The sequence below is a fragment of the Alligator mississippiensis genome, chromosome 9 (assembly GCF_030867095.1).
Source record: "Alligator mississippiensis isolate rAllMis1 chromosome 9, rAllMis1, whole genome shotgun sequence".
Classification (NCBI taxonomy): Eukaryota; Metazoa; Chordata; order Crocodylia; family Alligatoridae; genus Alligator; species Alligator mississippiensis.
In genome coordinates this window covers 44,709,865-44,733,032 of record NC_081832.1, presented here as the reverse complement: position 1 = coordinate 44,733,032, position 23,168 = coordinate 44,709,865, and the positions used below count along the sequence as shown (strand labels likewise).

Sequence of the window (23,168 nt, the reverse complement as noted above, 5' to 3'; positions counted from 1 at the left end):
AAAAAAAAAAAAAAGTCAAACTAACAGAAAACCCACTTCTAACTCTATTGAAGCATTCAAGTGGAGGGGCTGTTACTAATAGTTGGCAGTGCAATAGTGTGTTAGTCTTTACTAAAATAAGTGTAGCTTGACATGATTAATTGCTTTCTAATAACTTCATTTTGGAGTGAAGCTATTCTGGATAGCTTAGTATAGACCACAAACTTACTGTGTCAGGTAGCAACACTCTTAGGTTTGCCAGGCTGCTCTCCATAGACTTCTTTTTAAACAGGAAACGATATAACTGCATTCATGTGGAAGCAATTAAATTGTCACTGAATGGCAGTGGCCCAGTAAGTTTGTCTTCTAGACATGGCCCTAAACTCTTCATGAACTGCCTTAAGTGAAGGGAAGTAGGATAGATAGCTCAATTTTATGTGGCCATATAGTAAGCAATAGTAATATAACATGAGAGATTGGGGCACCAGCTCTGAGCACTAATTTTGGGAGTAGAGGGAGGCAGAGATGGCTGTACGATTTGGCAGCCACTGCTGCTGCTGAGGGAGCCAAACGCTGCTTGCTATGCCTTTGTAAGCAAACTTAATTCTGGACCAAAGCAAACAATGAGTCAGAAGTGGAGCAATACCCTAACGAAAAACGAGATGGAAAGACAAAAGGACGCTGTTGTATAGATGGAGTTTTGGGTTGGTGATATTCTTGGACCATCAGAGTAACTGGAAAGGTGCAGCCATCTTCTGGCCTAGGTAAGAGGGAAGTAGATAAGTAAGCCATGAGCCAGAAACTGGCAAAGTCATGGCAGTGTTTAAACTTCCATGTAATTCCAGGTGTTGTGTATGGTATACCCACACTTTCACTAAAATGTCTGCTGTGTTTTTAAGGTGAAGTGAAAGGCTTTTAATCTCCTGGGACCCAAGATCACACATTCTTATAGGCAGCATTACTAACCTGAAATGGTGAAAGAAGTTATAGTCTGGACTCCTTGCTGCTTTTTGATATTGCCTTGTAACTTGGAGCTTGCCTTGATAGTTGAAAGTTTTGGGGTTTTTTTACGATTCCTGCCGAGCCAAAACATTCTATGAGTTCGGTTAAAAAAAACAAACAAACCTAGTTTTGTTCAATATAATTGTGCGTATTCATACTGTGGTTCACAAGGTTTGAAAGCAATTGACATCCAACATTTCTGATTCTGTTTGTTGGGTACTAACTATTTTTTGTTTTTCTATTTGTTTTATTTTTTAATAAATAAAACTTGGTCTTATTAAGGTCTTTAGACTTGATTGAAAACTCTGGCCTACTTGGTGATAGAATGAACCACTTAAATATACCTGTGTTGAGTTTTTATTTGAAGTAAAATAAGCTGCAGTAAAGCAAATGGAATGGCAGATAGTTTTAAGATTTACTGAACTGTCCTAATACAACAATGTTTCCTTAGGCTACTGGAATTATCTGCAAATATTTACCTGTATTTTAACTATGTATTTTGTGTAATCTTGACTAAATCTTCAGAAGTTACTATTGCTGTTGTTTTATTCTGTCACTCCTGCATAAACCTATGCCATACGTGTCTTGTGGGATTATGAAATCTTGTATAACGGAAGAGCTCCACCAGCTTTTATCTAACATTAAATGACTGCAATGATGATTGATGTTGAATCTGGCATGCTTATCATAGAACAAACTGGCATTTTTTATTGAGGGGCTGCCTTACACTTGTACCTTTTCAAACGGGTTTGTTCTTGAAAGACTTGATCTAATAAGATCTTGTATATTTGCATGCCAAGTTACTATGAGGTTAACAGAATGAAATTTATGGCTCAAGATATTATTGGGAACTTGGTTCTGATTTGCATACAAGTACTGTAGTTGATGTCTTCCATGTTGTTCTGAAGTTGGGATGCACCACAGCATCCCTTCAGTAACTGAACAGGTAACAGCTATAGCATTGAAGCTAGACTGACTCTAAAATGAGCTGCATGTTTGTGTCTTTACTGACTGCTTAGTTGAGCCTGCTGTTCATGGTAGTCAAGTGTTGAACCATAAGTGTCTTTTTAACTGTGTATTTCTGTTCTTACCTTGCATCCAGCATAGTGTTACCCATTTCCTTTACATTTTCTCCTTTGCTGGTATTGGCCCAGCAGCAGTCTTTTCTAGTTCTCAGTCTGTAGCCAGTCACAGAAATGCGCTGGTTTCTACTGCTTTTCCTGACCTATCCTGTTCATCAAATTGCTGTGCAGTGGCAGTGAAATGGCTCTAGGAGTGCCTGTCTGACTTGCTATTCTGCTGATCTGGTGAATGCATTGAAGCCCTTCAGGAAGTAAAATGGGAAATATATCTCTGTTAAAGCAGCTTTCCTTGTTTTCTCCAATAGGCACTTCCCATGAGCCACTCCAGCTCTTGTTACCTGGACCAGCACAGTGGTATGTGGGAGGTGCAGTAGAAAAATGTGTGTCTTCTGCTAAAAGCCAGTGAGGAATATGTCAAAATGTTATTTTGCTGTTAATAGCTTGAGTGACATGGCGCATACTTTGCTATCACTTCTGGTAAACATGCTCTACAATTCCATTGCAGCCTGAAAAGCCCCTCTAGCTTAGGCCGTGGCTGTGACCTCTTGCCCCAGCAGAACATGAAAACTTTCTTATTTTATTCTGAGATGTCCTAAATTCAATAACTTTCAAATTGTGGATGACAGAGCTCATCTTCCCTCCTCCCAGTTCTTTCTTAAACCAGCTACCCTGAAGCATTTCATTCTAGTTAGCTAGTTCAGCATAGGATGCTCTACCCTATGCCTTGCACATTTTTCTAAATCAGCTGGACCCCTGCCTCTAGTTTTAATCAGAATTGCTCCCTTCCTTTCCTTGGCTTGCTTTCTGTGTAGCCTGACCTCTTCATAGCTGAATGGTAGATGAAGCCACCCTGAAGTGTCTGCTTCTGAGAAATCTACAAAATTGTGACTCATTTTCAGGGGCAAGGGCTAGGCATTTGCCCAAGGGGGAGAAGGGGTAGGAGGGATCTAAGATTATTCTTAAGGGAACATGTACCAAGATAGGTTTTCTTCCACCCACCAGTCTTGAGCACTCCAGACATAAAGGCCAAAACTAGCACACGTAATTGCAGCCACAGAGGCAGTAGGAGATGGTCAGTATTGTTCCCCACACATTAGATTGGGAAGTCTATGCGAATAGATATGCTCTAACATCTGTGTGCATTATTGTAGTATCTTGCAACTAGTCTGTATTAAATAATTCCATGTAAACTTACTCCTGGCTTGATTCCTTCTTTTGCTTAACTTCTGTCTTCTCTTCCTTATTTTTAAACTGTCTCTGTCTCCCTTGTTCTCTTTAATCTACTTATTTTTGACCAGCTGCTCATTTCAACTCACCACTAGCCCTAATCTTGGTTTTCTGAGCATCCTGCCCCCCTATATCTGGCTGGCAGCGCAAAAAATTAAATAGTCTAAGTAGCTGGTCTATCCAGCCACTACATTGAGGCCTGTGCAGCATAGACCTGCTGTAGACTGTCCACCAGCTGCAAGCTCTGTGCTTTTCTCCCTGAAAGGAAAGGACTGGAGCTGAGACTGGTGGAAGCAGCAGCCATCACAACTTAGCTGTGGTCTTCTACCAAAAAAGTAAACGCTGCAATGCTTTTTTTTTTCGTTCGGGGTTTTGTTTGGTTGGGGGGGGGGGAGGGTTTGTGTTTTGTTTGCTTGCAGCACATTACAAGTTAAGCAACCTTGCCCTTGCTGGTGCCCAGAACAGTCCTTCTGACTGCCTAAGGAGCACCAGACCATATTTTGTGACCGTCTTAAGGGGGTTTCATGTTCTTTTATTCTCTCTAACAAGAAGCTTTTACTATCAACTTTATGTACTGGCCTCAATCTCCTTTTTATGGTCAGACTAACTTAATTTTATAGTTCTCGTAGTAAATTCAAAATGTGCCTTGTCTAAACTGGAGTCTAATGGGGCTGTTTGTGTCAATTTCTGGAGGGAGGTGCCTCTTGTGGTAGAAGGCCTCTTTTGGTTCTATGATGCACATGCATTCAGTGGATCGTTTGCTTTGTGCACTTTGAATTTGCACAGGTACATGTTAAATCTCCTTAATGCTGGCCCCCTTCGTCCGTCCCTCCCTTCTGCTCTGGGAAAACACTTGGCATTAAATCTCCCTTGTGGAAACTGGAGACCTTTTAATGAACCAGGATTCCCTACTACTGTGTTCCTGGTATTAGCCCTTGGAGAAGGTGAAAATGAATCCTGCTATGGAATCACAAGCACCTGAATCCTCATGAAACGAGAAACTTTGGTGTACACTAAGAATATTCTGTGAGGTCAGTTAATATTTAAGAAAGAGGCTTCCCTTAGGAAACTGGGTTTCTCTGTTTGGGGGGGGTTGCATTCAGATGACTGGCTGGGAAGAGTTGGAACCCAAGTTATTGTTGATGTTTTTTAACCAGGGCTGGAAATGGAGCAATAGCATATTTGTTCCAGCCCAGAAGTGCACTTAACAGGTGTCCCTTTCACAAAAGGAAATGCTTTCTATTGACAGTAAAGGTAGGAAAAATGTTTTAACTCAAAGTAAACTAAGTGGTCTGCACTCATGATGTGTAAGCATAGCAACCTAGATCAAGCATTTTGTGAAGACACCAGGAAAATCTAGTTTTAAAGGTTCACCTTTCAGTGCTGAGCCCAGCATCTTTCCAGTGGTCTTGAACCTCACTCAGTCTCCTTCTGAAGCAGTCCAAGTCTTGAGGGCTTACTGATGTTGGCCTGTCAGTTTGGGAGCACAGTGCACCAAATATGGTGATCACTCAAAATCCTTGGAGCTGGATGCCATCAGACTTGTGCTGCTTGTCTTAAGGGACCTTTGTATAAAGTATTGCACTCTCATCAGATAAGGATGTAATATTTGTCGATCAACAGTGTGGCATCGGAGATGGGAACTTAAAGAAATTAATCTGTCTGACTGGAATAGAAGAAAGATTCTTCTGGGGCAATGATCTTGAAGGCCAGAAATCTCCAGTTTGAAAAGCAACTCCTGTGATCTCTCCATTGTGCTAGAAATAATGTCATGGTTCACAAATTGTTCCTATGTAGCAAATGCAAAATTTGAGAAATAATTCTTGAGTAATAACTCTAAACTCTGGGATTTAATGTCCCCCTGAGGAGTGCTCAAAATAAGATATATACAGCTGACTTCCAATTAATCTATTTTAGTCTGTTGTCTTGACACTGCAGGCCTGCTCTACATGAGTGAATCATAGATGCATTCTACATAGAGTAGCTAGATTATTGTTTCAGTACTAGTGGTTTTCTCAGCTGGGTGTACACAGGAAGAAGGAAAGGAGGAAACCAATTTGGAAACAGCAGGATGGGAGCTCTTGGTTGTGACCCTACAGAAGAAGACGAGGTGGCAACACCATAGTCCTATGGTTTGAACAAAGAAAATGAATTGGGTACGAGGAAGCAAATGTGCCTTTTTGATGCTTAAGAGGATAAACATTGAGAAAATAATTTGAAGCAATTCTGTTAATATTTATAGAAGGTGCATATATGCTTTCCTTTGAGCAAGAGAAATGGTTAGGTAGTGCTTGCTTTGTAATTTTATCAAACAGGTTTATTCATGGATACATCCACAATAGCTTTGGAGTCTGGGAAGTTAAACTTTTGTGGTAGTGTCTGTACTATTAGCATATATAGTCAAAGTAGTCATGTAGCATGAGTTTTTTGTATCATTACTTAACCTGTGATACAGAGGCAGCTTTTAAAGGTGGTGGTGAACAGAAAGTGATAGTGCCAACTCTAAACTTTAACATCTGTCAACATACAACAAGAATTAAGCCTCATTCCTGCAAAGCTAGGCACTTGTTTATGAATGGGAGTTAGTCTATCAAGTTCAATGTGATGGTTTACACGAGTAAAACTGAGCACATGAATAGCAGGGGTGTGCAGAGTGGGCTGTATTAGATGCCGATTCGGCCTGAATCGGGAGACAGTGATTCGATTCATTGATTCGGATCACTGTCCCAACTCTATTCGGCCAAATCCGAATCTGAAGATTCGATGCCGATTCGGGGAATCGGCAATTTGGCCATAGACACAGCTTTAAATGTTTTTTCTACATGCGTCGAGGTACCAGGCATGGCTCGTGAACGCTAAGATGGTGGGGCGGAAGGAGCATCCCACAAGGCGGGGCGGGGGGAGACTTATGTGCTTGGTGGTGGACCCAGAAGTACTTCTGGGTCTGCTGCCAAGTACATGGGGGACCCCCCTGTCCCCCAGTTTAGCAATCAGCTGTCAGGGGACCCCAGGTGCCCCCCCAGACCCAGGAGGCACCAGTTGCTGAGCTGGGGGTGGGGCACACCACCATTTCAGTATTCACGAGCCACGTAGTACCCTGAGGTATGTAGAAAAAAACATATAAAGCTGTGTCTGTCTGAATCGTCGAATCTCTGATTCAGTTCGGAGAGATGAAAGGATTTTCCCATTCAGATTCGGAGGTTTGGACACAAAATCGGGGAATTATTGCCGAATCGAATCAGTGACTGAAGCTTTGCACAGCCTCTAAGCCTGTAGGGATTAGAGGTATTAGTGGGCATGGCCACTGTGGTGGTTGTGCCTTAACCCAATTTGTCTTGCTGTTTGTAATGTAGATGTTTCCCCTTCCCCTGCTTTAATTCTGCTACCGTGTTGGGGAACCAGACAACCTGGTTATACCTTTCTTTCTACTATTAGCACAAAAGGTTATCTGAAATCTATGACTGAATGTGCTGCTGATATTTCCCTGTGTGTATTTCCCTCTGCCCTCCAAGGTGCACTTTGTATGGCTGAGGCACTATTACATAATGGCACAGACTATTTTTGAACACAAGCAACATGGATATACAAGTTCAGCCATAAGGTCGTTGGGTATTTTACAAAACTAAGGCTAGCTACCGAGCCATAACTCGCCTATTTAGAGGTAGGTGAGAGTCAACATCTTTACTATGATAATTGTCTAATACATGCTGGTACCTGTAGACTGCATAAATTGCAGTTACTCTAATTTTATAGTAACGCTTCCCAGGATTTAATCTCTTGAGCGTATAAAGTCAATGTGTATAAAGGTTGTTGGCACCTTCATCTCTTGATTTCTTCAAATCGAGACTGGATGCTTTTCGGAAAGATGGATTTAGCCAAGTGGGACTCACTAAGGATAAGGAACTGCAGTGTAATGGCCTTAAAATGTACAAGAGTTCAGACGATGGTCCTTCCTAGTTTCTTAAATTCAAAGTATGAAACCTCCGTATGTTTAAAGTTTTGCTGTAATTGAATAGTTTCCAGCATGCTGTGGTCCTTCATTTGGCGTTATAAACACCTACCTAAATAATAAAATTCCCCAGTCAGGCACTGCACCCCACCCACCCAGAAACTCATGCTACAATCTTTTAGTGAAGAGATGGGTTTGGCAGTGCCAAATAAATAAGAGCACTGTTCAAGCAGGGAAGTGAACTCCAGAGCTGAGACACCCTTGAAGATCATACCCCACCACAGCAACTCCATCTCCTATCTAGTGAGGGAATTATAGTCACACTTGTACTAATTGCAGCTGAACCATTGTGGCATGGAAAGAGTACAAGGGCAAGCACTAATTTTAAAGTGGGCAACACGGTGTGTTCTGCAAGGGAATTCTTATCATAATGGCACTGGGAGCGGATAAGAATTTTTCATTGGGCTTTTGTTGGGATAATTGAGTGTTCCACACTTGACAAGGCTTGTTGTAATGTAAAATAAGTGTACAATTCTGCTTTGTACCTGGACGTTTTAAAAATTAAATTTCAGTGCATTTCATCCCATTTTTCTACAGTATCATTTTTTCTTAATTTTTTTTTTTGCTTTACCATGTTCTATTAGTAATAATATGCTTTAAATGTTACACTTATAGGTTACATGCTACATTCACAGCCTTTTGTACTCTAGCAAAATTAAACAACTTCTACAGCAGAGCCCCCGCTTTTTGCAGCATATGGGGCAGCAGAGTGACTTTTTTTTCTTTCCCAGCAAATTCAGGCAAATTTTAAAAATAAAGGAGATTGAGAGCTATAGTTTACTTGAGAATGGAAGTAGATGGTGGGCCTGGTACATAACACCTTGTTGTTTGGAAGCAGAGCCAAATTTTGAGTGTGCAGTATGCATCTGTTGAGGTTGTTTGCTAATTGAAAGAAACAGCATGGAACAGTTAACCGCTGGAAAAAGGTGGGATGTACCTGGGAGTCAGTTTTAAGCTTCTTAACTTTAATCCTACTCCTTGTTTATTTCCTTTTTGTCTGGGGTAGAGGTGATGTTAGACTCTTCCCTTCAGGAAAGGATGTAAAAATCCTCTTTCCCAATCTAGCACCACTTGCCTTCACATTCCAGAATCTGTCCCAGTATCTAATGACAATGAATAAGCACAATACCTGGCTGAAAATAGGAAATGATCAGCAGTGCAATGGTTAAGACCATATATTTAAATATAGCAATGAGGCACCCTTGAAAGTGCGTTAGTAGGATATGGTTGCGTGCCACTGCATGTGTTGAAACCAGGCTGAAGGCAGAGTGTATCAGGAGCCTATTTATATGCACTCTGTACTACCTTATTTAGACAGCTCATTAATTTTACATTTTTTCATAAGTAGGTTCATCGTTTTATGCAATACATACCTCCAGTACTTCCTAATACAGTGTTGAGAGAAGAAAAATCTTTTCTCTCCTCATTTGGGGATACTGCTCCTTCCTGTTTTCAAACCTTCTTGCTTTCTTTTATTCGAAAGTTTTGTAGACAGGCTTGGACCCCTTCCCTTCCCTTCCCTTCCCTTCCCACCCATGTGACTGGATCTGCAGAATGGTAGCTATTTCTTTCATAAGCTAGGTATAGTTCTCACTGTCTTTGAAAAATCAAGGCTGGGATTTTCAAAGCTGCCAGATGCTGGATTCCCATTAAATTGACTGGCAACTGCTTATTGAAATGTGCTGAATTCAGCACGAGTGAATGGTTCCCCAGTTATCTCTTCTAATTCAACCATTAACTTCTTCAGTAAAAAGTCGCATGGTACAGCTTCGTGCATTGGGAGAATTTCAAACCACTCTTTCTCTTCAATCTCTTTGCTGTTCCAACTCTCACCTGCCTCTCTCCATCCCCCTCTTCACTGGGTGCCTGCATATCACCAGTGATCCAGGTGTTCCATGGAAAACTGAAATAAAACCCAGATTTTCTCCTTTTAAGGAGAAAAATACAAGAAACAACGGGTTTCCCATTGCAGGCTGGCAGAGTTCCTACCTGCAAAGGGTCAGGGGGGTGGGCGGCCAGAGGAGGGTGATCAGTACAGGGTGCCATGTACATGTGCATGTGTACACATGCATGTAGCAGCCTGGAGAACAGCTCCCACAGGTAAGTCCGGGGGGGGGGGGGGGGAATTGAGGCACCCATGGTGAGGGAGAGAGTTGAGCAGGGCTGGGGCTCACCCCAGGGGGGCTGCAGGTAGGGAGTGAAGGGCACCAGCAGGGCTGAGGGGCTGTGGCTTGGGAGGGGCAATGGCATGGGCAAGGCACTGGCATATCAGGGCTGCTCAGTGCCACAGCAATGCTGGGGGTCACTCACAGCCAGACCCCACATCCTAGTGAGCAAAGGGGGCAGGGGGAGGTCTGATTTTTTTTCCATGAAAAAAGTCCAAAATTAAGTGCCGAAATGCATAGGTATTTAGAATGTAACTTAAAGTGATTGAGGTACTGGTAGGCTTCCAAATTGCTTTAAAATTGTAAATATATCAATAAAATGTGTTCAATTGATGTAGATAGAGATCAATATAGTAGTGTTTCATTTTAATTGTGGATTTGGAGGGGTTTAATCAGAGAATTTTTGGTTTTTATCAAGGAATTCACGATTGTTTTTAAACAAACCAGGATCCCTGCAAAAACTCACACGATGTCGGAGGAAGTGCTTTGTTGCCTGTCAGTAATCCTGCTGTGTCACTGGTTCCATTTGTTACCAATGTAAATGCCAAAGGCAGCTTGCAGAATTGTGAGCACCATGCTGGGCCCAGCATCTGTGTTAAAAATGGAAAGGGTTAAGCTTTGCTCCTTCAATGTTATTTTTCTCTTTCTAGTTTTGGAAGCAAGGAAGGTGCTGGATGCTGTTGGGTGCGCAATGAGACGCACCCTTATGAAACTGCAAGTAGCTAAATGGTTAATCATTTCAGTGATTTAAACTAGGCAAAAATCACTTGTCCTCTTTGCCCCATTACATGTAATTATGCAGTTTCATGGAGTGCTGTTTAGGATGGTGCTTCAGTGTGTGCTGAAGGGTTTTCTTGAGCTGGGGCCAGTAGACATAAAGAGGCATTAGGTAGCAGGGCAATGGGATCCTACCTTGCATTGTTACTTGGTGCATCACCTAGACCTTATTCGGAAGCTGAGCCAACCAGCTGAATGGCATCTTTAGATAGTGTCTTGAGCAGTCCTCAAACAGATTTGCGAAACTACAGTACTGAATTTGAGGGGTAGTTTACATGTCTGAGCTATTGTTTCAAACTGCCTGTAGCTTCATGCAGATAACACATGGGTTGTTTTTATTCCAGTATCTTTAAGTTTTCTTTCTCCTTGAGACTTTACCTTTATTTATTGAGGCATCAGCCTAACATTTCAGCTGGGGGTTTTTTTGGGCACTAACATCCATTGGGGACTGAGCTTGCACTTGGGCTGTCTCTTGTGTGCCTGAATGGAGCCCCCTTCTCAGTTTCATGTCACCACATGTGGCTGAGTGGGAACCCGAAGTGTTCAAGCCTCTTCATCCACTGTAGTATTCACACCTTGTTTTGCAGATATTTATAAAGAGATGAGTATATTATTAGTGATTTTTATAGCATTCATTTTTCCTTTTACTTTTTTGTTTTGCCTGAGGGCTTCCTCTAGTACAGAAACCAGTCTTGAGAACTGCAAACAAATGTTTTAAAGATTGCCCTTCATGCAAGACAGTGATGTCTCCCAGTGACAGCCATGCCAGATGGTGCCTAAAGAGTGATGGTCCATATGTAAATTATTTTGTAAGAGAAACCAAAGGACTAGGGGGATTCAGTGAGAGGAGGTCCTTGTCAGAGAGGTCAACAGGCTTCTCTTCTAACCCCAAAGTGCTTTAGGCTCAAACACCAAAGTACTTCTCATTAGAAAGGGCATCTGCCAGCCCCTCTGTTCAGAGTTGTGATTGCTGCTCTTAGACTCATCTCCTTTAAAAATTCAGGGGATGGAGAGAGAAAAAGAGCATTGTCTAGGAAGGGAAGAAATCAGATAGATGCCCTTCTCTGAGGTTTTCCCAGAGTCTCAAAGCCTCTTGCATGTCAGGGCAAAGTGCAGGTTGTTTGCTATTGCATCCACTTGAGTGCTGGTCACTTTGAAGAAACCTCTGAAGAAAAAAGATCAGATAGCTTGGAGCATCTCAAAGCAATGGTTTTCTGCATTGCTTCCCTTCTGTCTTCCCTTCTTTGGGCTTATGTAGAAGTAAGCAATAGAGTGAATTTACAGAGCACTAGTTACTATGGCTTAATTTCCAGTGTAGGTGCTGTTAGCGCAGGGTTGGGCAAAATGTGGCCCGGGGGCCGGATGTGGCCCGCCAGGCCATTCTATCTGGCCTGCAGGGCCCCTAAAAAAACTTAGAAAATTAATATTTATCTGCCCCTGGCTGCCTATCATGTGGCCCTCGATGGCTTGCCAAAACTCAGTAAGCGGCCCTCCACCCAAAATAATTGCCCGCCCCTGTGTTAGTGTGCACTGGCAGCTCTCCGTCATGGCTTACTTTTCTCACTGGCCCAGACCATCACCTTTTTCGTTAGCTTTCCCTCCAGTCCCACTCCCCGCAAGCTGGCTTGATGGACTGTGCTCTGCACATAGCTACTGCTGCTGAGTGTGGGACACATAAGCAATATCTGCTTGCCTCACGGGTGGAGTGGGTTGTGATCAGCTCACAATACTGGAATGCTAAGTGCTGCATGTTACAGTGCAATTTTAGGTATTATTTATGCCGATGGTTCTCCATCTTAGATGCGAAGCCACCTCTGTTTAGAATCGAGGCACCCCTTGGAAATGCCAGCTCTTAGTTTTCATTTGTTTATTGACTAAGAAAAAATAATATAACATTTCCATTGCAGAGAACTCAGGAAGCCCACAATAGGTCAGAATGTTTGTAATGCTATGGATTTGTGTTTGAGATCTCTGGGCTTATTGTGAGCCCTATTTGCACACACAGCGATGCTTACATTGTATAGCACCCTGAGGGGATCTCAAGGCACTCCCAGGGTGGCACAGCACCCTAGTTGAGAACCACTGGTTTATGCCAGCCCTGCAGACCCAACTGCTCCAGATGCCAGCTCAGAGAAGCAGTATGACTCTTCATACATCCCGGGAGCTGGTGCATGCTGTGACGCTCGCCCTTTTCATTTGTGGAGTTACACAATTGCTCAGTGGCACTGTGTCCCTGGATGCCTGTCCCCTTGGAACTCTGTCCTATGGACAGTCTGACTGCCCCTATTGTGGTTCCATTTAGCACATGGAAAGCAGCTATCCTGCTTTCTCAGGCCTTGGCATCACAGAACTAGTGTGAACACCGTTTGTGAGTCACTCTGTCAATGTGGCGGTTCAGATGCCACAGCAACAGGTATCCTTCCCTGTTAAAGATTTAAATATAAAGGGCACATCTTAAGTATAAATGATGATGCTGGCTTTCAGCATGTGTCCTTCTACCTCCTTCTGTGGCCAGAGCAGTCCAGCCCCTAATTTTGTTTGATGTTATGAATTATGCCCAGGGAAACATCAGGAAAGGATTTGAATGGTATCTTGTTTACTTTAATGTTCATTTCAGCTACACCTTGAGTAGGAGAATAGCTAGTTCCCTGTCGAGGGCTTTGTCAGCAGGAGTTTTTACTGGAGCACAGGAACATGCAAAAGTGAAATGGGCTGGATCTCTGAGCAGAAAAAAAGAGGCCCATGCTCAAATATTTCAATTAAAACAGGCCAGAAAGAACTGTTGTGATAATCTAGTGCAGAGGTTCTTGGACTTTTTGAACCAACAAACTACTGCCACCCCTTCAAGGCTTCCTGTGAGCCAACACGCAGCCTTGGCATCAACTTTTACTTGAAAGCACCATAAAGGCCTCTGTTCATGAATGTGTGCTGCTCCTGTGAGATGATCAAAGATTGTCATAGAGTCAGGATGCCCTGTCTTAGTAGATCAAGGTCCAGAGCTTTCTTTTGCAGTCCCCAGACCAAATTTAAAAAGGAACAGTGAGAGTCTTTCTGGAATAGTACCAGAACTCCTGTAAAGAAGAGAGGAGGTTAGTTATGTATGTATATACATACACACATGCATATATTTTTCTGTTTTTTGGCGAATATTAAAAACAAAACAAAACCCCAAAAACAAAGCACAACTCCACAGTTGTGATTTTGAGCTTAGGGTTCCAGGCTTGATTGTTAGCTGTGGACAAAGGGAAATGTGGCTCTAGTCCTAAACTCAGCAATTTTACACATGTCCTATTGAGCAAAAATGTCTTTTCTTTCCTCATGTTACTTTATGCACATCTGAAATTTTCTCAAGTTACCTGTTCATTAACCTTACCTGTCTCAGATCTGGTCTCTCTTCCCCCTATCCTCACTGGAGGAATTGAAATAGGAGCTTGCTTAGTTATTGCTGAACCTTTCACAAAGAGTTTCTTCTAAGCGTGTGCCTAAAGTTTTTCCCTGTCTACATTAGCACCCAGTACACAAACTTCCCAGAATTTTGAAGCACACTAGCTAAAAATCCTTTTCCTAATTAGATTTCAGTCTCATGAGAGAGAAAAAAGAAAGAGGAGGGAAACTAGTTTAGCCTTTTTGATGCATCAGAAAAGTTTAAAAAATACAAAAAGCATAGGTTCTGTTTGTTTGCTTTATTTTTTTTCCCCCCTTCCTGTTCAGGTCACCATAAAATGATGGGATTTTTTCCACCAGCAGAACTGAACACCTGCCAACCATCACTAGCATTTATCCTGCTAGACAAACAGGATGATTCACTGTTGGAGTGAGGAGTTCACAGCCCAAACTAGCTCTTATCTGTTCTGAACTAACCCTGGGTATTCACAAGCAAGTGAGAATGGCAGACAGCTCAAGGATTTGTATGCAATCTGTGGCCCTCCCTGGCTGCTGGTGACAGTATGTATGAAGAGCTTTACAGCTCCCTAGACTCATGTTCTTTCTGAGGGAGTGTCTGGGCTTGAAGACTTGCTGGCATATTTAACCTCTCTGCTTTCAAGTGCCTCAGTATCAACCATTCCTGGATTCCAGCTCTTGGGGCCTGTAAATGCAACAAGCTGCACAGGAGGTCACTGATGCAGATAAATGGTACTTTACATAGCTATAGCACCTCTCATCTAAGGCGCTCAAAGACATTGGCAGATAGTTGAAGCTCAAGGTCCCTTATCCATGCAGCTTTATCCACATTTTTTTGAGACCAAGAAACAGATGGAGGACTCTGACTTCCATTGTAGTTTGGGGTGCTCTGCACCTCTGGAAGGCAGCATCCTTAGCATCTTTGAGGCCCTGGCTGGCAACTCCTTGGGATGTTTTTCACCAGTCTCAGAATACCAAATATTCTTCTCCTTTTGAGCTCTATCTCCTGTAGCTACATAATTAGATGAGAATCATGGTAGCTACTTTTTCAAAGTTATGTCAGCATAGATTTGACTATGTGGCCCTTGCGTGCTTGGAGTCTTCTTGAATAGCTAGGGCCACATATGTGCTTTGATGTGTTATGCTCCAGTGTGACCTGCCTAAAGAATGGAGCAACCATGACCCTGTAAAATCATTCTTCCCACCTGTAGCAACAAGATGTAACCCGATGAGTGTCCAGCCTGCTATTTTTCTTGAGCTTCAGATTTCTTATTCAGTGAAGAAATTATTCACTCATAATTGTATTTTATGTGGCTGTTCCAATTGAGGGGAATGCTTCTTAGACCCTGTGCTTCATGTGATGGTCTCATGCTCTTAAGTGACAAGGGAAGCAGATGTCATTTTTCCTTCAGGAAAGGGCAGGTCCTGGACAAACGCTTGGTTTATGGGCAGATGGAAAATTTCATTTCTCCCTGGGAAGAGGAGGTCCACCAAGCCAAAGTCTGTAGAACGTATCCCAGGTATTGGTGCCATACCCATGGGACCATAGTTCAATAAAGGGCAAGAAGAGGTCATTGAGAAGGAAGATCTGTGGTATTTGTGCCAAAGTCTCCAACTGCTGCCATTCAGGCATCAGCTCTTTTGGCCTCAATGCCAAGCCAGCATCAGTTTGGGGACAGTGTGCCACACGTTGCACATTCAGGGATTTCCCATGCTGCAAGGAGATCCAGGGCTCAAAAAAAAAATGCAGGGCAGTGCATATAGAGGCAGTGCATGCTGCCTCAAATAGAGCCTGGCTGCCCGGAGACATGTTCCAGCTGCTGGCCAGTCTCTAAGCTGCAGGAGTGACATGGCTGCAGCTTCCCCGGCTCCCAGGTCCCCAGGTACAGCTGCCAGGGCCAGCACAGTTGCTAGTCTGAGCCTCCCCTCCCCTGCCCAGGGTAACCTGCTGTGTGCCAGCAGGCACGTGGCACTAGTGTTCTCTGGGAACACCTAGCAACTGGACACCTTGTGCCGCTGCTGCTAGTTGTTCCTGGGGAGCCAAATGTCCACGCTTGTCTGGATGTGGCCACTGTAGTTTTTCTCCCTGTCCTGTGGTACTCAGTAGGGCAGCTATTGGCAGATAAGAATCACTGGTCTGGTGCATTGTTGATGAATTAAGTAGCCTGATGTGATATAGTATCACTGTTAGGTATGCAAACACTTATTCACAAGATAAAGCCAGAGATTTCAAATAGGAATCTAGAATGTCAAAAACCTGACCTGTTCTGGTCTTTAAATTCTTTGTAATAGAAAAATTGGTCTATTATTTTTCCATGGTCAAGAAAGAAATTAAATTAGTTTTTGGAATCAGATGCTGCTAAATTCAGTTTGTGAAGGGGTAAATTTAGTCTAAAAAAGTTAAGAACCACTGCAGCAGACAGACAAGCAAGCTGATGTCCACTCTTCTCCCCCACCCTTTTCCGTTTAAGCTGTGGAGATAGTGCCACCTACATTGTTAGAGGCCCAGTAGCTCTGCACCTCCCAGGAGTCAGCAACACCTTGACAGAATTGCTAAGCAGGCACCCTATCGCAAGCTATGAGGATACTCTGCAGGCATCTGTCACCAACTTAATATGCCATTGGTGGAACACTCCACTACTATGCCTGTTCACAACTGAGGGCAATGCCAAGTGTCCAAACTTATGCTTCTGGAGGCTCTGTGAATCTGGTATAATTTCCAGATACTAAGGTCCTGCTGTGGAACAAAGGTCTCCCATACTCCTCCTTATGGATTCCATTAATGTCTAGGGCAATTGTTAAGCAGATGAGACTAATACTTGCTCATTTTGATCATTCTCTACTAGTCAAGGTATTCTGCCTGACTGACCAGTGGCAGATGTCTACCTATCACTGATCACATCAGGCTCTCATTCTCTCTCACCTCTTGCACAAGGTCAGGGTCGAGTATAGCAGATGCCATGGGACAGGACTGTCCATTTCATGTTTGGGAAATCCAATCACAGAACAAAGCTGTCTTCCCCCTGCCCCTCACTGAAAAGGAAAGGATCATGATTCAGGAAGTTCCAGACTATGTAGACTTGGTGCTGGCACTAGTACTGAAGATTTTCTGCTCTTTCCTCTGGTTTAGATTTTTCTTCAGCTCAGTAAATGCACTTCTGGCTGCAGAAACACAGACAATCACCCCCAGGCTTCTCTCATCTGTCAGTATCCAATTTTTTCAAGATGGAAATTTTACACTTTGCCCCTAGCTGAAGAACCAGTTGCAACAGAAGACCTCAACACTCCTCTAAGGTATATGGGACCTCTGTGGGTGTATCTACTACACAAGATGCTTTGCTGCACAGCAAAGCATCACTGTCTACATGTGTGGCAATTAGGATGCAGTAGACTGCAAGTGGTAGCTGGCAGCACAGTAAATTGTTGCACTTAAACGAATGTGTAAATGGTGATGTTGAGGTTAGTTTACTCTGGTTATTTGGTCACATTAACTGCACATGTAGATGTGCCCAGTGAGTGCATCACCATTGTACTGTCAAAGGCTGCTGACAGATTGGGGGGAGGGGGGAAACTAACCAATGCTTTACTGTAAGAGGAAGCACCTCAATATGATCCAGTTCCCCCAACATCTGTATAGATCACGTGCTCCAGTGAGGCTTTTGGTGCTTTTATCTAATAAAATATAACCTCAAATCCCTTTTTCAAAATTAGGGAATTCTCAAAAATCTGGCACTTTTTAAAAATACAGTGCACTACATTATTGCATTAAAATAGCTTCCCAATAATCCAGAAATTTCTCCAGAAGTCCAGTGCTTCTCTGGCTGTCATTATTTTTGTTCATCAGCCTATAGCTATTGTTTCAAACAATTCTCAGTCATGTGTCTAGTGTAATAGCAAAGAAAAGTGTCCTAAGGCTATGTACTTCCTTATGTTTCAAAAATCCAGAATTTTCACATTTCTGGCAGGTGCTAGGTCCTAAGGATGCCAGATTTATGAGGTTATACTGTAGCTGATTCAATAGCCAATTCTAGGCATGAGCTGTGCTTGGCGCAAGGATATACTAAGCTGAAAGAGCTGACAGGAAAGCACTTTTTTGCTTTTTGGTGGGTTTTTATGCCTATAAGCAGCTATTATGGCCTTTCCTAGTGATCAGCAGTGAGCCCTAGCAGTCATGGTAGAACCCCTGTATAATTTGTTTCGCAAGGAGGTACCAAGATTCCATACAATTTTTTCCTAAAATTGGTTATGTAGTTCCAGTTAAACCAGTTGATTACAATTTCCCCCCTAAAACCACACTTCATGCAAGAGGAGAGAGAATGATACAGCAAGGCATTTAGTGCTCTTTGGCTGATAGGACTGACCCCTGCTTGTGGCCAAGCTGTTTCATTGTGAAGGCTATCAAAATGCCTCCTGCACTTTATCTCATTATGCTACCCTCTGTCCAACATACTTCTACCAAAGCTCAACCCAAATCTTCATCCTGCTTCCAAAATACACTGAAATCAGAAATCTGCAAGTGTGATGTGCTCATATTTGTCAAGCGTTAGGCGCTGGAGCCTATTGCTGGTTCAGATCGGGTTTGGGAGAGCAGAGCTGTTCTCTCCCCTGTTAAACTGGTGCTGCTGAAACTGCTCATCCCACATTATCTGGAGAAGGAGAGGGTTTTTTTGCTAGTTACCAACAGTGGGATCTTTATTTGCATGTGCTCAAACAGTGGTTGCTTATTCTATAGTTACAGAGGTCCTTTGTTCTAGGCACTGAATCCCACAACGCAGCCTCCATACCTGCTTTTTTTGGTTCTTACAACTTGATGCCCAGGAATGGACATGGCCTTTCCCTCTTTTAAGTCCTTGCTTGGGAGCACAAGGTGCAGAGGGCATGTGCTGCCCCAGAAGAGACAGCTGTTCCACGTGCCAAGTTTGCATGGATGGGGGACACCTCAATGACACTGTCTTGATGAGAGACTGTTACAGGGGGGTAAGGAGCCATTAGTTTCAAGTAAAAGAAAAAATATTGTGTATTTGCATTGTGCATTTGCCTTTAAGCCACTAGAGGGAGCCTTGATCACATGCTCTAGGCCAGCAAGTTGCATGCTGTTTTAAGAGCTCGCAGCAAGTGAAGGCAAACGCCATTCCCAGCAGATCTTTCCAGGGACGTTTATGTAGGTGGAATGTGATCCTCACAGCTATAAACCAGCCTAGATTTGCCCAGCATGCTAGTGTTATCATCCATACATTTAGTTATCACAGCAAGGGGTGGATTTTTTTCTCACAGGATGACCACTCCAGCTACAGGGTGCCTGCTAGTGCTCTGCTGGTGTGTTAGCATGGCACTGGCTGGAGGACTAGTGCTGATGGGAAGCTCTTTGGGACAGAGGTTGTCATTTCATTCTGTTTGCTCACCCCAGGGATGGATTAATGCAGGGGCACCAGGGCAGCACAGCGCAGGCAGGCATCCTGGCTTTAGGCATCTGGGGCAAGCAGCGTGTGCCTCCTTCCCTCTGGCTGGGCCAGGGCCACAGGCTAAGGGGTGGGCGTGGGGCTCCAGGCAGGTGGTGGTGCCTTTCCAGGGCCATCTGTTGCCAGGAGGACCCATGGGCAGCCCCACTCCCACTCCTCACCATTTGTGGGTGGCCACTGGCCCCAGCACCACCCCACCCCACTGGGGCAGCAGAGCAGAGCCCATACCCCCTCCCCCAGGCCTGGCCCTGGCCTTAGCATCAGCCTGTCCTGCAGCCCTGGGGACCGCAGCCCCAGCTGGGTGATACCTGCTGGGCAGAGGGGCCAAGCCAGGTTGGGGCTGGGGCCATCTTAATCTCAGCAACGATTGCGCCCCCTGGCTTGTCCCGGATGTGCAGAGGAGGCCAGGCGGGCCCAGCCACAGCCCCATGGTGCGTGCAGAAGAAACCTGCCCTCACCTGATGGGAGGCCTCCAGGGCCCCAATAAATTTTAATCTACCACTGGGTCAGCCCTCTGGATAGTGGGGTGTTGGGCTATGACGGGGGTGACCACAACATGGATAAGCAGTAGTGATATGTCCTATATGGGTGTTTCTTAATGTCCCCTCTCTAAGCCCTCCTCATCCTTTCCCTGCCTTGTGACTTACAGCATATAAGGCACTGTCCAAGGGTGAGATGACTCCAAACATTATTTAGTATAAAAAATGAAACCAAGAGCTGTCTGAGCCTCCAAGACACAGATAAGCATCACAAAGCAGCTTCCTGAGAGAATGAAAAATGCTCTTTAGAAATAATCACTGTATTCAATTTTTTTTATAAGTTTTTTAATGCATTGGAATTGTGAGACTCTTGGAGTCTGAGCAGGTGAAAAGTTTTCATGTGTGCAATAATCATTACACCAGCGCAAAATAAATATAGTAAGCAGACACCAGATACCCCTAACTCAGGTAATTTCATCCTGTCCAGTAGAAAATTGCCCTTGAAAGAATCAGAAATAAAACTTGTGTAAAATCTGTGTAAGGCATGCTGGTTTGGGTTTCATTTGTCCGCTACCATCCCTGAGAAGCGGTTTGCTGTTACATACTCCACTGATACTTAATGGCAAGTAGAACTTGCTACCCCCCAACAGATATATCTTTGTCCATTCCCCATCCCGGGGTAGCTTGCCTCAGCATATAAACCCAATATGTGTTATACCAGAGTATTTAAACGTCTGTCTATTCCCTATATAGTGGTCACGTCTACACATGCTATTACAGCGCACGAATAAACTCTAGAGTTTATTGCTCCTGTGTGTGCTGTTTGAACATGTGCCTGGGAGCAATTGACTCTGAAGCAATAAGCTCTGCAGTTTATTCATGCACAGCATGTGGAGCCTAGGCGGAACATCCCCCATTGGCAGGAGACCCCAGGGCTCAGCCTGCCAGCCTGCTGCTGCTCCCCCTAGCTCAACATGCTGCAGAGGGGCTGGCTGGGGCATTAAGTAGCTTCAGTGCAAGGCTAGCTGGCAGGCAGCTCCCACACTAAAGCACCTTGTGCCCTAGCCAGTCTTTCCAGCATCTACATATGCACTGCTGCAGATTTTTTTATACTGCAGCAGGATAGTACTTGTAAATACAAGTACTATGGAGTAAATTTAGTTTACACCAGCCTAATAGGGGTGCACATGTAGACACCAAGATGTTTACTGCACAGCTAATTAGTATACTGTACTATAAATGTCTTGTGTAGATGTGCCTAGTATTATTTGTTGATAATAGTTGCTAATGACATCTAGTTATTGAAAGTCTATGCCCTGATATTGTTCCATAGGACCTTGAATGTAGCTCCTTCACTGAAGAGAGCATAGATAAAGTAATCACTGACCATGGGGTCCTTCTCACTTCAACTCTGCTGTTTTGCCCTGCAGAAGGGGAGGTGGGAACAAGAGCTGATCATCTGGATTCAAAACTGAACCAGGATCTGCTCCCATGCTGAGTGTTCAGCTCCAATGATTGCTAAGTCTTCCAAGCTCCTCATTCTCCATGCTGCAAAGCCTGGATGAAAATGGAACCCTTCCACCTCTGGTGTGTTCTGGCTCATCTACAACAAAAAACTAATCTGAGATCAGAGAAGCAGTGAACTCTCCACCATGGGGAAGTAAGGCCTTGCCATGCTGGGAGACATACTTCCCTACCCCTGTGAGAAAAACTGACAGGTGCAGAACAACACAGTTCAGATTGACACACCCTTCATGGGTGAAACCATCACAAATGGGGATAAGGAACAGGGTGAAGAGAAGCAAAATCAAATACCTTTAGTAAGTGAAAGGTCACATAGAAGTAGCCAACCAGGCAACAATACAAAGTATATATGTTTTTAAACTAATTTTAGAAGTCTAAGATCAAAGGTGGGGGAACTTGAATGCTTAGCAGTAAATAATGCTATGGACATAATAGGTATCTCTGAAACATGGTGGAAGGAGGAAAATCAATGGGATACTATAAAACCAGGATACAAATAATACAGGAATAATAGGAGTAGGTCATACTGGTGGCAGAGTATTATCAAAGATTCCAATGAATAAAATAGGGTAGATTTTTCAACTGATCAGGGAGGTACCATAGCATCTTTGTGGATAGAAATTAGAGGTTTCAATAGGAAAAAAAAAAGTGTCTGCAGATACATTATCAACCCCCAGACCAGGACAGCAGCAGTGAGTTAGAAATGCTAAGGGTGGTGGGAGGTACTGTGACAGCAGACAACACAGTAGTAATGGGTTATTCCACTATCCACAGAAAGATTGGGTCTAACATCAGGCTGGGTTGCAGAAAACAAATTTCATGACATTATAAAAGCAATTAGTCCTGAAACCTACAAGAGGAAAGCCCATTCTTTACCTAGTCCTAAGTAGTGTACATGATTTGGTGCAAAGAATGAGTTTGACTGACCTGATCTACAATAGTGTTACAAAGCAAATAGGCTTGGCACCCATGTAGGAGGGAAGACCAGAAGAAAATCTACGACAATAGCCAATAACTTTAAAAAGTGAGACTCTATCAAAATGAAGAAACTAGTTAGAAGTTAAAAGTGGCCCCTTAGAAGGTGAACAATTTGCAAGCAGCATGGGAAGAGCTTAAAAACATCATATTGGAGGCACAGAGCAAATTCATACCACAAATCAAAAAGGAAAAAATAATGTAAAATGGACCAAAGGAAAGCCAGCACAGCTTAATGGCAGAGTTGCAGAAGCAATAAACAGAAAAGGGCTTTTTGAAAAGTGGAAGTCAAATCCTAATAAGGAAAATCAAAATAAGAGCATAAACTCTGGCAAATCAAGTGTAAAACTATAATAAGATAAACTAAGAAAGAACTTGAGAAGAAACTTACTAGAGATACAACAGGTAACCATAACACTTTCTTTAAGTACATTAGAAGCTGAAAACCTGGCAGGGAGTCAGTTGGGCCTTTGGATGATCAAGGTGTAAAAGGAGGGGCTAAACGATGACAGGGCAGTTGCTGAGAAACTAAATGCACCTATTTATGAATATGCGCCCGTCTTCACTGTGGAAGATGTTAGGGAAATTCACTTACCAAATCCACATGTCTCTAGGGACAAGTTAGTGGAACCAAGCCAAACTGAGGTTTCAACAGATGAGTTTGTAGAGTAAATTGATAAACTAAACAGTAGCAAATCACCAGGACCTAATAGCATTCACCCTAGGGTCCTGAAGAAGCTCAGATCGGAAATCACTGAACTCCTAACTGTAGTATGCAACCTATCAGTAAAAACAGCCTCTGTGCCACAGGACTGGAGGGTTGCTAATATGCCAATATGACTCCAATATTTACAAAAGCCTCTAGAGAGGACCCAGTGCTATTTAACGTATTCATAAATGATCTGGAAAAAGGGGTGGGTAGCCAGGTGGCTGTATTTGTGGGTGACAAAATTATTCAAAGTGGTAAAGAACAAGGTGGATTGTGACTAGCTACAGAAGGATCTGGTACTATCGAGCAAATGAGCAACTAAGTGGCAGATGCAGTTCAATGTGGACAAGAGTAAAGTGATGCACCTGAGCAAAAATAA

General features: G+C 43.4%; 1 long non-coding RNA gene across 1 annotated transcript; it reads left to right on the top strand.

Annotated features, from left to right (window-relative positions):
* The first annotated feature begins 14,616 nt into the window (after positions 1-14,616).
* Positions 14,617-20,122, top strand: LOC132252480 (uncharacterized). The gene is made up of 2 exons (XR_009464385.1): positions 14,617-16,937; positions 18,398-20,122. It is a non-coding gene; the product is annotated as an uncharacterized LOC132252480 (long non-coding RNA).
* The last annotated feature ends 3,046 nt before the right edge of the window (positions 20,123-23,168 follow it).